Source organism: Triturus cristatus, chromosome 1_1, assembly GCF_964204655.1.
Source record: "Triturus cristatus chromosome 1_1, aTriCri1.1, whole genome shotgun sequence".
Taxonomy (NCBI): Eukaryota; Metazoa; Chordata; class Amphibia; order Caudata; family Salamandridae; genus Triturus; species Triturus cristatus.
In genome coordinates, this window is record NC_140579.1 from 937,660,282 (window position 1) to 937,672,318 (window position 12,037).

The window sequence follows — 12,037 nt, forward strand, 5'->3', positions numbered from 1 at the left end:
ATCATGATGGCCAACAAATATTACAATTTTTTTTAAATTTATGTGTTAAGTTATGTATGTCCTTTGCAAAGTTTATGGTTTAAATTTACTAAGTATTACGATACTAAAAAAAATAATAAAGGAAAATGAATCTAGCGAGGCAGATGACTGAACAGTTGGTGTTAACTTAATAACTGTACAGCAAACCACCATAAAGAATAGGGGCTAGTAAACTCCCAATATTAGTGTATGTAAAAAATATGGACAGAAACTCTCAAAATAAAAATGTATCACAACAGTTTATGGAACAAAAAAATTCGGAAAAAATATATTTTCTACATCATAATATTTGTCTATGCAAAGCGTAGTAAAGTTTTTAGCTTTTTCAATCATTATTGAAATAACGTGACAAACAGTATAGAGTTGTCAAAATTTAATCAGCCGTAAAAGACTACTTTCTAACTTAAAAGGCAAGTGGACAGTCCTACACATATTTATTCAATGTCAAAACGCACATTCCGCACCTAAAACGGAGCCAGTTCCAAAGTCTATGAAGAACACCTGAACTATTCACCCAACTACAACAGATTGCAATATAGCAGCAAGCATACTCTACAAATGGATCGCCAAATGTGCCAACACCCTCGCCCCACCCAGAAGACCAAGAGACAACACAAAAAGAAAGCCAAATGGTTCAAAATGGATCTAGGGGAATCTAAGCACTCATGCCGAAGACTGGGGAAGAAGAGAGCAAAACACCAGATTGACACTCCGCATACAAAGCAGCTATCACAGCACACCACTAAGACAACAATTATCAAATAGACAAAGAAAAACTTCATCCCGGACAGAATCCTCTCCAACGACCAAAACTCCAAGGAAGTCTGCGCCATCATACAGGAATTCGCAAAACACAATAGGGAAAAATCTGACGTCCATCACTCCCAAAACCGCTGCAACAAAGTCAGCTCCTTCTTTAAACTCAAGCTCAAAATGCTCTAAGACAACCTTGAGAACCAACAGAAGCGTCTCAAACCCACACCGCCAATTACGCAATCCACCTGACCCTTCTCACATGGGAACTTCTCACCACAGAAAACACCTTAAAGACAATGAAGAGCATTCAGTCCAGAGCACCTACTGACCCCGGCCAGATGCACAATTTCCACAGAGCCGACTCTGCCATCGAACCCAACCTTTGAAAAACTATGAACATGCTCCCTTGAGACCGCTACATTCCCTGAGAACTGGAAGAACGCATAAGTCACACCCATACTAAAACAAGCCCGCCGCAGAACCAACAAATTAAATAAAATTAAGGCCCATGTTTGTGCTCTCTTTCACTGCAAAAATTCATCAAACATGCCGTCAACACCAAGCTACCACATTTGATAGGGAAAAAAAACGTCCTAGACACCTCTCAATCCAGATTACACAACAACAACAGCAACGAGAACAGCCTCATCACTGACACTAATGACATAAGCAGGCTCCTCAACCAAAGCCACACGGCAGACCTCATCCTCCTGGACTTATCTGCAGGCTTCAAAACCATATCAAACCGCTCACTAGTCAACATGCTCCATGACGCCAGCATACAGGAAAAAGCATTCAACTGTATACGATATTTCCTCTAAGGAAGAACACAGAGAATACAAATCCTGCCCTTCCTTTCAGAAACAAAAGATATCAGATGCGGAAAACCACAAGAATTCTCCATCAGCCCCACACTCTTCAACGTCTACATAGCCACCATCACGACCATTGTCAGAAACCAAAAACTAAAAATTTTCTTGTACAACAATGACAGCCAGCTCATCCTCACTCTCACCAAGTAACTTAACATCACCAGGAGCAATTTCAAAGAAGGGATGAAAGCCATCGCAACCTGGATGAGCAAAAGTTGGCTGAAGCTCAACGCAGAGAATACAGAAGTCATAATATTATGCTGCACCCCCTACGCATGGGACAACACCTGGTAGCCACCGGCCTTTAGAAAACCACGCACACTAAGAAAGTAAAAACAAATACAAACTCACCTTGCAATTGAAGTAAAAAAGAAATATAATTATTCTTTTTACCAAGTGTAGAAATCTGCGCTAGGGTGTGACTGCTGTTTCGAGAAGTTACGTTTCGAGAGGAGTGGGAGGGTAGCGCGGAGGAAGAGAAATAGATGTTAATACATCTGACTGGTAGCGGTAGCTGTCAAGGATAATTTATGGCTCTTTCACCCAGAGGCGTAGCTAGAGCTTTTGGCGCCCGGGGCTTTCCCTCAGATTGCCGCCCCTGGGGAGGGGGGGGCGGTTGCTGGGGAAAAAGGATGACAAGCACTTGAAAGAGGACCAAGAGACACGTGGTATCGCCGCTAATAGTTACCTCGATCATGCAAGTTACATGCACATACATGACACGGTCCAAGGCTACACAGTTGTATGCACCCTTGACTGGCAGTACAAAAGAGAACACACAGACTGCATGATCTATCTGGGGACTCAGAAAAAACGCATGAGACATCCATCAGAGAGCTGCGTGAACAATTACCTGGTAATCCCCTCAGCACAATGCAAACATGCACATACATGACACTGTTCAGGGATCCATCATCTACAGCTGTCATTAAATGACCCTTCATCATGGTCCCCCCATTAAAGCAGTTCACTTTGTAATCTTCACGGTACATGTTCTTTGCAGCAGGCAAATTAACCCTCCGTGCTATCCTTTCCAGGAGTCAACCCTTCCACTAGACAAAACTCGGATCTCTCTCTAGGAAGATAATTAATCACCGAAGTTATCATGACATTTTTATTGTTTCTGAAAATTGCTGGAGGCCAGGAAGAAGGCAGCAAGTTTTTTAAACCATAATATACTTGCAAACACAACGCACTCACCCGAAATAGGTACCCAGTGTGGTCACACCGTTCGCACTGCCCTAACCTGCTCAAGGTTCATCTGACCTCAGTGACAGAGTCACAGTGACTGGATCACTGTTTCTCTAGGGTGTGCTGCTTCATAGGCCTGCCCGCAAGACTGGAGATGAACTTCAGTATGGATTGTGGTGGACAGGCCTTCAAGGTTGACTCACAATTGACACCACTGGGGTACACCTGCTTGTGCTAAGACATCAAGCCTTCTAAGGTCTTGTGGGGCCTTCTAATGTCTAGCATGGGAATATGCTCCCTCAGTAGAGTGGTCTGGTGGACTGGTCATGAAGGCTGAACCCAGTTCCCCAGTTCCAAATTCGACAGCTCTGGCCATAGTGTCACATACCCTCCCCCACTGAACAACATTCTGCCCCACTGAGTGAAACTCGCACTGCCTTCAGCTACAACCTAATTGTGCCCGCTATAAACACTTGGATGTGGCTCAATTCAAATCATGCACTTGATAAGAGTGATATGCTGCCTAAAAAAAAATATGAAAAAGCAAACACTCATAGGGAATGCAAGATTAAGCAAAGCATGTGAAATGTAAGTAGAAACAACATGGTTACCTTAACGATCTCTCACTCACTATTCAGAAATCAGCGAGTGGTTTTACCAGAAATGTTAAGGACATGACTACAGGGCCCTGAAGGGAACCGTTTCAATGTCCATTGCTTATATCCTTACAAAACATAAGAAGTATGGTTTAAAAAGACCACATCCATAAACAGAGAGCCATGGTACACATTTTGTTTTCCAATCCACCCATCAACCAGGTATTGCAGTCCCTCCAGGAATGGTACACTTTCCCACCTGGGAACAACAATGCTGTTCAAAGAAAGACTAGAAAACAAAAGTAGCGCCTCACTGGCAAACTCTGTAAAGTGAGGCTGATGTATTTGGATGTAAATAAAACCAATCTGGCCACTTTGCAACCACTCTGTCTTGCTTTATTTAGTAATGTATTTACTTTTCATATTTAAAACCTTCTATTTCTCTCCATCCCGCTGCACTTTGGAATAGAAAAATGTCAGAAAAAGGGCATTTCCCCGCAAGAATGTTTTTCTTTTTTGGATCCATTTCACAGGGAAGCAACTAAATGAAAGAAGGAAAGAGAGATTGTGAACCGTTTCTTCAAGTTACCGTTTTCTATAAGTGAGGAGCAAGACAGGAAGAGAGGGAATAATAGGAAGAGAGAGTCCTATTCCTTCTCTGCCCGTCCCCGAACGTCCACGAAAGCAAGCTGATGACGGTAGTTTGCGGCTGTAACATGCCAAACATTTGATGTCCGATGACGGTAGTTAGCGACTGTACTGGGGAGCGCATAAAAACATGCCAAACATTTTATGTCCGATGACGGTAGTTTGCTGCTGTACTGGGGAGCGCATAAAAACATGCCAAACATTTAATGTTGGTTGTGCGCGTGCGCGTACTTAGAGGCTTTGCTGGAGATCGCAGAAAAATATGCCAAAGTTTTGTTGTTACTTACGCGCGTGCGCGTTGAAATACGCAGGCGCAGATGCTTAGGGGGAGCGCATACCCAAGGGGAGCACCGCCCGATGGAACACCGGTCCTACGACTTTTGGGGCACCAGGCGAAAAAGAAGAAGTGAGGCCCCTCTAATTTGTATGTGACATCACAAGAAATGACATCACAGATAGGGTGACCAACTTGCATGGGTGCAAATTCAGGACAGTAAGTGTAAAAATTCAGGACAAAAATTCGGGACAGGAGGTCAAAATTCAGGACAAAACTTTGGGACAAAAGGTACGTTTTACAGACACATCAGAGGAGGTTGCACAATAGTATATAATTAAGCCCATCCATAACCAAACGTATTCAACCATTTGCAAACCTATCCATCATGTATCCTTCCATCCACCTTTTCACTCATCCATCCCCCATCCACCCTTTCACTCATCTATCCATTATCCATCGATCCTTTCACTCTATCCATGGGTACACTCCTCCATCCACTCTTTCACCCATCCATCCATTCATTGATCCATCCAGCCTTTTAGCTTTTCACCCATCCCACCATCCTTTCATTTACTCATCCATCTACCCAGTCACTCATCCTTCCACCCATTCACCCTATCAGTCATCCATCCATAATCCCTTTCTCTCTCCATCGACCCTTTAACTTACACATCCTTCCTTCCACCCATCCATCTACTCATCCACTCAAAAATCCATCCATTGACCCTATCACTCATCCATCCACCCTTTCACTCCTTCACTCATCTATCCATCCTTTTGTCCATCTACCCTCCCTTTCACTCACCCATCCATCCTTAAATCCACCCTTTCACTCATCCGTCCATCCTTTCACCCTTTCATTTATCAATGAATCAATCATACATCATTTTACTCATCCATCCACCAATTCACTTGCCCATTATCCACTCTTTCACTCATCCTTCCACCCACACATCCATCTTTTTACCTTTTCTCTCATCCATCCTTCCACTCACTCACTCATCCATCCATCCTTTCTCTCATTATCCACCCATTCACCCTTTCATTCATCCGTTCACCCTTTCACTAATCTATTAAGCCATCCACCCATCCCTTCACTTACTCATTCGCCCACCTCTTCATATTAATTGTGAGCTGAGCCTTTGTCTGCAGAGTTGCAGACAGAAGAGGCCCATCATGAATTTCACCCTTGCTGTTGTTCCTAAAGCAAGGGATGGGGGCAGGGGTTCACTATTCCCTTGCACATAAAAAGTGGAAGTAAGAGTCATGCATGATGCACTGTGCCAGTCCATGAGGTGACTGTGAAATGATGTTGTTTCCGGGCTTTAAGTGGGATGAAAAAACTGGGACGTCTGTTAAAACACCTAACTAAAAATCTGTGCTTAGTTTAGTGTACTGCCGACTGGTATTTTGCCTCTTCTGTCACTGTATCCAGATATATAACACAACAAATAACGTTGCACCTGCAACAAGCCAGAACTATTGGCTTTGTCAATTGTTGTTAGTTGAATAAAATAAAAAAAAAGCAGCAATCATAGCTTCCTTGAATATAATATTGGAAATGCATCAGTTCTAAAATGGTGAGACTGTGAAAGAACTCTAGCCCCTTCTTTTTAACTTCTTTCACAAGCTTCTTTTCTTGAACTGGATTCTCATGTAGCAGCATTGGCATTTTTTGCACATTTCTTTTGTTTGACAGAATGCCCTGCCCAAGACAGAGGCTGGGGGAGGCAGTGGCGGCCGCTCCATTAGGGAGTAGGAGCGCCTCCCCACTGCTTTCTCGCAGTGCGAGAAGCAGTAAATAAAATGGCATTTTAAATACCATTTTATTTTCTGCTTCTCGCGCTGCGAAAAAGCAGAAGGCAGGGGTATGCCTGGTTGGGGGCGGACGGGTGGGCGGGTCGGGGAAGAGTGGCTTGCACAACCCTGAATGCCCTGACTATTTGGTCGGCCCTGGGGCCGACCAAAGCAGTCATGCGCGCTCTACATTTTCTCTATGTAGGCTGCATGCAGCCTACATAGAGTAAATGGCCTCCCTACAGGTGCCCGGCTGGGCGCTGCACGCATTGGGATTGGCTTACAGGAGGGGAGGGAGCATGCCTGTTCCTGTTCAAGAGCAGCAGAGGTGGAGCGGGACCCGGCCCAGGAGCAGAGGCAGCGCGGGACCCGGTCAGGTAAGTTTTCATTTTAGTTTAATGTCCCCCCTGCGGTAACCCCCGTGCTAAACACCGCGGGACCCCCCTTACGCGAGTATTGCGAGCCCTGACTAATCTCGAAGAGCTCAACACTAATGAGCGCATTTCTAAGCACTTTGCCCAAAAGGTCCCAACTGTGGTGTTTGGGGCCCTAGGCCCTCATGCTAGGAAGCACTGACGCTGACACATGGTTATATGGTGGGTTAACTGGCCACGAGCACGTGCGCTCGGCCCTTTTATTAGCCTAGTCACCTGACCCAGTGACGTAGGTGGTGGGTGGGTGTAAAGTGTAGAGCATACACTTATGAACACTAGAACGTGTCCATGCTAGGACACTACATTCCTCCCAATCTTTAATAACAAAAACCCGGAGTCAAATGTCCAACCTAGGGGAGAAAAGACATATATATACAGATGTAATACAGTGACTAAACTTCTGCAGAGTCGCTCACGCTTCAGCAGCCTGGAGTCACAGACGATGTTCTTCCTGTCGCGGACGATGTTCTTCCTGTCGCGGGCGATCACCAGTTCACTGTGGCACCAGTCATGGGTGCTCGATGGAGTTAGTCTGTTTGACGGCTCTGCCTTGAAGTTGCTCTCACAGTCTTTCTTCGCTTTACTTTCTTGGCGACAAACGCAGTTGTTGAGTTCTTTTGGTTCAGCGCTAGATGTTGCCATTTATCTTTTTAGTCCAGTCCTTTTCTTTATCTGTGGCGTGTGTTCTGTTTTGCAGAAAGACGGGTTATTCGCAAAACACCCCTCTCACCAGGATGCCCCTCTCACAGGTGTTCCCCTGCCACGGGATATCCTTGAGGCCCTCTTCCTCAGATCTGGCCTGGGTTCAGTGTCCTGTATCGTGTTACTCCCATGCCGATAAGTACGGGTGCGGAGGAGACGGCAGGTATCACCTCAGATGCCGCAGTCAGACCTGGAGGGTGGCTGTTGGCTCCTGTCTTTAGCACGCGAAGTCTTCGTCCTCCTGAGACCTTTGCTGAAGGGCGGCTGATGACCATCTCTCGTCGCGGGGATACTCTCTCTCACCGGCATCCCTGAGGCCTTTGCCCCTGAGTCACCACGGCTGGCATTGACCAGTGTCCGTGTAACCCCAAAGGTGGGTGTTTCGAATGGTCCGGCCTGCTCACCTCTGCAGATCCCAGGTGTGCTGAAAGCATCATCAAACAGATGGTCTTTTCTCCGTGCCACGGGTGTTCTTTAGGACTTGCGCACTGTGTTCTGACGCTTGTCACCTTCCTTGTCTTTGAGGTGTGAGTAGTCTTGCCACACTCTTCTCCTTGTCCTCTATTTCTTTCTCCGTGAGGCTGTCATGTCACTCTGACTTCTTCTTCTTCTTACAGTGGCAACCGTGCCACTCAGATCTTTCTTTCCCCTTTTCCTTTAAGTGGCAGACGTGCCACTCTGGTATCATCTTCCTTCTTGTAGTGGCAAACGTGCCACTCAGACATCTTCTTTTCTTGTAGTGGCAAACGTGCCACTCAGACATCTTCTTTTTTCTTAGTGGCGGACGTGCCACTCTGGTCTCTTCATCTCTTCGCTTCACGACCTACTCTGGACCGTTTCTGTTCTCCTCTTATCTGGCCAGGCTTCTCCATGCAGCGCGCGCACTCTGCACGTGTTCCCCCTGGTCTTGTCCTCGTCCGAGAACACTCTCTTCATCTTCTTCAGCATTCCGAGTTCGGGTCGTGACCTTCTCTTCATCTTCACCTTGTCACCAGTTACTTCGGTTGAAGTTCGTGGGGCCATGCTCATGGTCCGCTTCGGTCTTCTCCCTTTCACCAGTTGCTTTGGTTCTTCTTGAGCTTCTTGGACCACTTGACGGTCCGCGCTGCCGATCACTGGCAGGATATCTTCGGTCTTGCGTCAGACCTCTTTGTGCGACTCCTGGCGAGTCGGCTTCTTTGGTGCGACCATGTGGCAGGTCGGCTGGGCCTTTGTGGTGCGACCATTTGGCTGGTCGGCTTGACCTTTGTGGGGCGACCGTTTGGCAGGTCGGCTTGGCCTTTGTGGTGCGACCATTTGGCTGGTCGGCTTGACCTTTGCGTTGCGACCGTTTGGCAGGTCGGCTGGGCCTTTGTGGTGCGACCATTTGGCTGGTCGGCTTCACGAGGTGTGTCGCGTCGTGTGACTACCTTTGTCCGCTGCCTTGTCAGGCGCTGGTGCGTGCTACTCTTCGTACCGTCGTGGTACAGCTTCAGTGTAGCGTTGCTCCTAGTATCATGATCATTTGATGTGGTGGCTTCTTGGCGCCACTGGGTGTTGCTCTGCATCCTTGGCCGCCAGTGTCGGATACTTGCTGCGCCCATCCTCTTCAGTGGGTTCCTCTTGTGTAGGCGCTGCAGTGTACTGTCCGCGTCCGGGGTACCTCTGCGCTGAGTCCGTTTGTTCTCTCGAGGGTTCGCTCCACTTGATGCGGCGACAGCGCAGTCCTCGCTGGGGTGGATGCGGCTCGACACCGTTCTTCTTTCTTCCTCCTTGCTGTGGGATAGCGCTGCATCCCTGTGGCACACCGTCTCTTCACCCTTGCAGTTTTGTCGCATTCCTGCGCCTCTGGCACATTCCTATGCTTCCGTCGCGTTCCTGCGCTTCTGGCACATTCCTGTGCGCCTCCGTCGCACTCCCGTGCGCTCACCATCGCGCCTCCGTCAGACCTTGCGGCACTTGCCTTGCTGCCTCTTCTCCCTTGCGCTGCGAGCCGTCGGTCTTCTGTGGCTGCTGGACTTCCTTGGCTTGCTGTATGCTTGTTGATGTTCCTCTTGCTGCAGTACTGCCGGTGGCCACTGGGTGGCAGTGTTGCTTTTCTTTGGCTTCAGCAGCAACCTTCTGTACTGCCAGAACTCTATGCCTTGTTTTCCTTGTTGCAGGCTCCGGTCGAGGTCGAGCACAGAAGGGCTGGAGCTACCAGCAGAGCAGTGGAGTGCAGGCCAGCAGGTAAGTCTTTTTTTCTTTTTTCGTATTGGTTTGAAGGCAGGAGGGGGCACAGGCATTTACAGTGGGCGGCTCAGAGGGCAATGATGCATCACTCGCAAGCTGGGGCAGTTCCTACCTCGCTGGAAATGCTTCATACCTTCATGCCACCGGGGTCCCTCAGGGTGTAGGCATTTTCCAATGGCCGGTGGCGGGGAAATGTCCTTACCGCGCGCCCATTAATTTATTTATGTACTAGCGCACCGATCCGCCTCAGGCGCGCCTCCGTTCTGTTGCCTGCCACGAGGCTTAGCGCACTTATTTAAAACTTTTCCTTTCCTTTGGAGCGCGCTGCCGGCCACACGCTGTCCCGTACGTTGGTCTCCCCGCCCTCGGCAGCTCCTTCATTCACTCGCTGGCCGGGGCGGGGGAGAGGTGCTGCTGCTGGACAGGGGATACAGGTCCCTGCTCCTGCCGCGGGTGGGCTCCGCCTTAAGTTTCAGTGCTCACACCGAGGCCACACGTCGATGCGCCGACTGGGGGTCCCGCGAGGTGGGGCATTCTCCGATGGCCATCGGCGACCACTACGTAACTTCTTAATTGCCCTCCCTGCCCGCGGCAGCTTCTTTCAGTCCTTGCGCGGCAGGGAGGGGGGCGGGGGTGCATTTGCGGAGCACGCTCCTCACCGCTGCAGCGTTGATTTGAGGTGTACTGTGAGCGGCGCTCCAGTGCGCCAGTCTTCACTCACTTCCCGCCCCTGCGGCAGCCTTCACTCTACACGGGCCGCGGGGGGGGGGGGGAAAGTACTAGTGCCGCACTTCTCCGGCCACGGGCCGGGTGCTTCCTTTTCGCCCACGATCCTCACGCGGGGTGGGCTCCCGCTTCGGATGGGGTCACTCAGTGTCTGCCGTTGCGGTCTGAGGTGTATGGAAGCACGGGGTGAGCTCCCGCTGGCTTCCTCGCGCGGCTCCTCACCTTCGGCCGGCGGGCCTCTGCTTTCCTCGCGGGCGGGCTCCGCATGGTCCTCACTGCCCCTCCTTCACTGGGCAGGTCACGGCCGATGCGGGTGGGCTCCGCACGGTCGGCACTTCTCCTTCTGGGCGCTTCTAGGCACCGCGGCAGGTCGGGGTGGGCACCCGACTGCCACGCTTCCTCCCTGGGACACAGCGTCGCCTACCAGTCTTCGTGGCAGTGCGGGGTGGGCACCCGGTCACCGCAGGGCCTGCTGCGGGCTCCGCTCGCCTGGCTGGCTTCTCGGCGCGTGGCGCCTTCACCCGGGGGGTGTGCTCACCGGGCAGTCCTCTTTCCCCCTCATCCATCAATGCTGCGCCGATCGGGGGCTGCACACGCGGGGTGGATTACCCGCCTCGTCGCCATTGTGGTGTTTGGGGCCCTAGGCCCTCATGCTAGGAAGCACTGACGCTGACACATGGTTATATGGTGGGTTAACTGGCCACGAGCACGTGCGCTCGGCCCTTTTATTAGCCTAGTCACCTGACCCAGTGACGTAGGTGGTGGGTGGGTGTAAAGTGTAGAGCATACACTTATGAACACTAGAACGTGTCCATGCTAGGACACTACACCAACCTGCACTTTAAAAAAAAATACTGAATGAACATGGAATGTAGCGCGCGGTTCAGCCATATGACTTCCTTAGGTAATTCGATCACAAATGTCGATGTCCCTATTAGTAGCAAACATCTCGTGAAATTTGGTGGCAAGCCATGTATTACTTTGCAGAAGAAATACGTAAAGTCTTGCTTGTCATTTTTTTTACAGCGTCTTGTCACTTGAGCTGATCATGAATGGAATTTTAGGAGCTATTTTTTTTTTTTTTATTCAGGTGAAATTCGCCTGAGATTGAATTTTTGAAGTGTAGGGTTTGATATGTTATCTTGAGTGATTCACGCCATGGTAACAGGTTTTAATCTTGACAGGTCCACTTTGTCTGTCATCCTCCCTAGGTAGATAAAATGAGTACCTTTGATTTGGACAACAATAAATATCTAATATTCAATCCCGAGGAACTCATCTGTTAATACGCAGGCTGAAAGCGCATGTTCTGTTATGTCATTGGCATATGACATGTATGGCCTGCGTGTACATGTATGGTGCTGCTTCTGACATTGGTATGTATGGCCATGAAGCTCTGAGGGCTGCTTCGAATATGCAATGCTGCGGTGCTTTCAGCTGTACAGATTGCGCATTAGAAAATGACACTGTGCTGCTGTCTGGCATCGGAGTTATTACCAGTAAGAGAAATTACGCAGAGATAAATATCAGAAACGAGGCTAATGGTGTGCGTTATGTGGGTAGAGCGTGGGAGGTTGTTTGTTCTGCGTACTGGATCTTGGAGGAATCGAGTGCCCGATGTTAAGGTTCATATGGACTTGGTCTCTGTACGTCTTGGAGCATATCAGTGTTGTGATTGTTTTTGAGATGGTGCCCTTGAAGGCGTATGCAAATGACAGGCCTGTGAGAAGAGCCTGACATCAAAAGGTCCCACCACATGCTTTGGGCCAGTCTGGGCTACATTGTCAT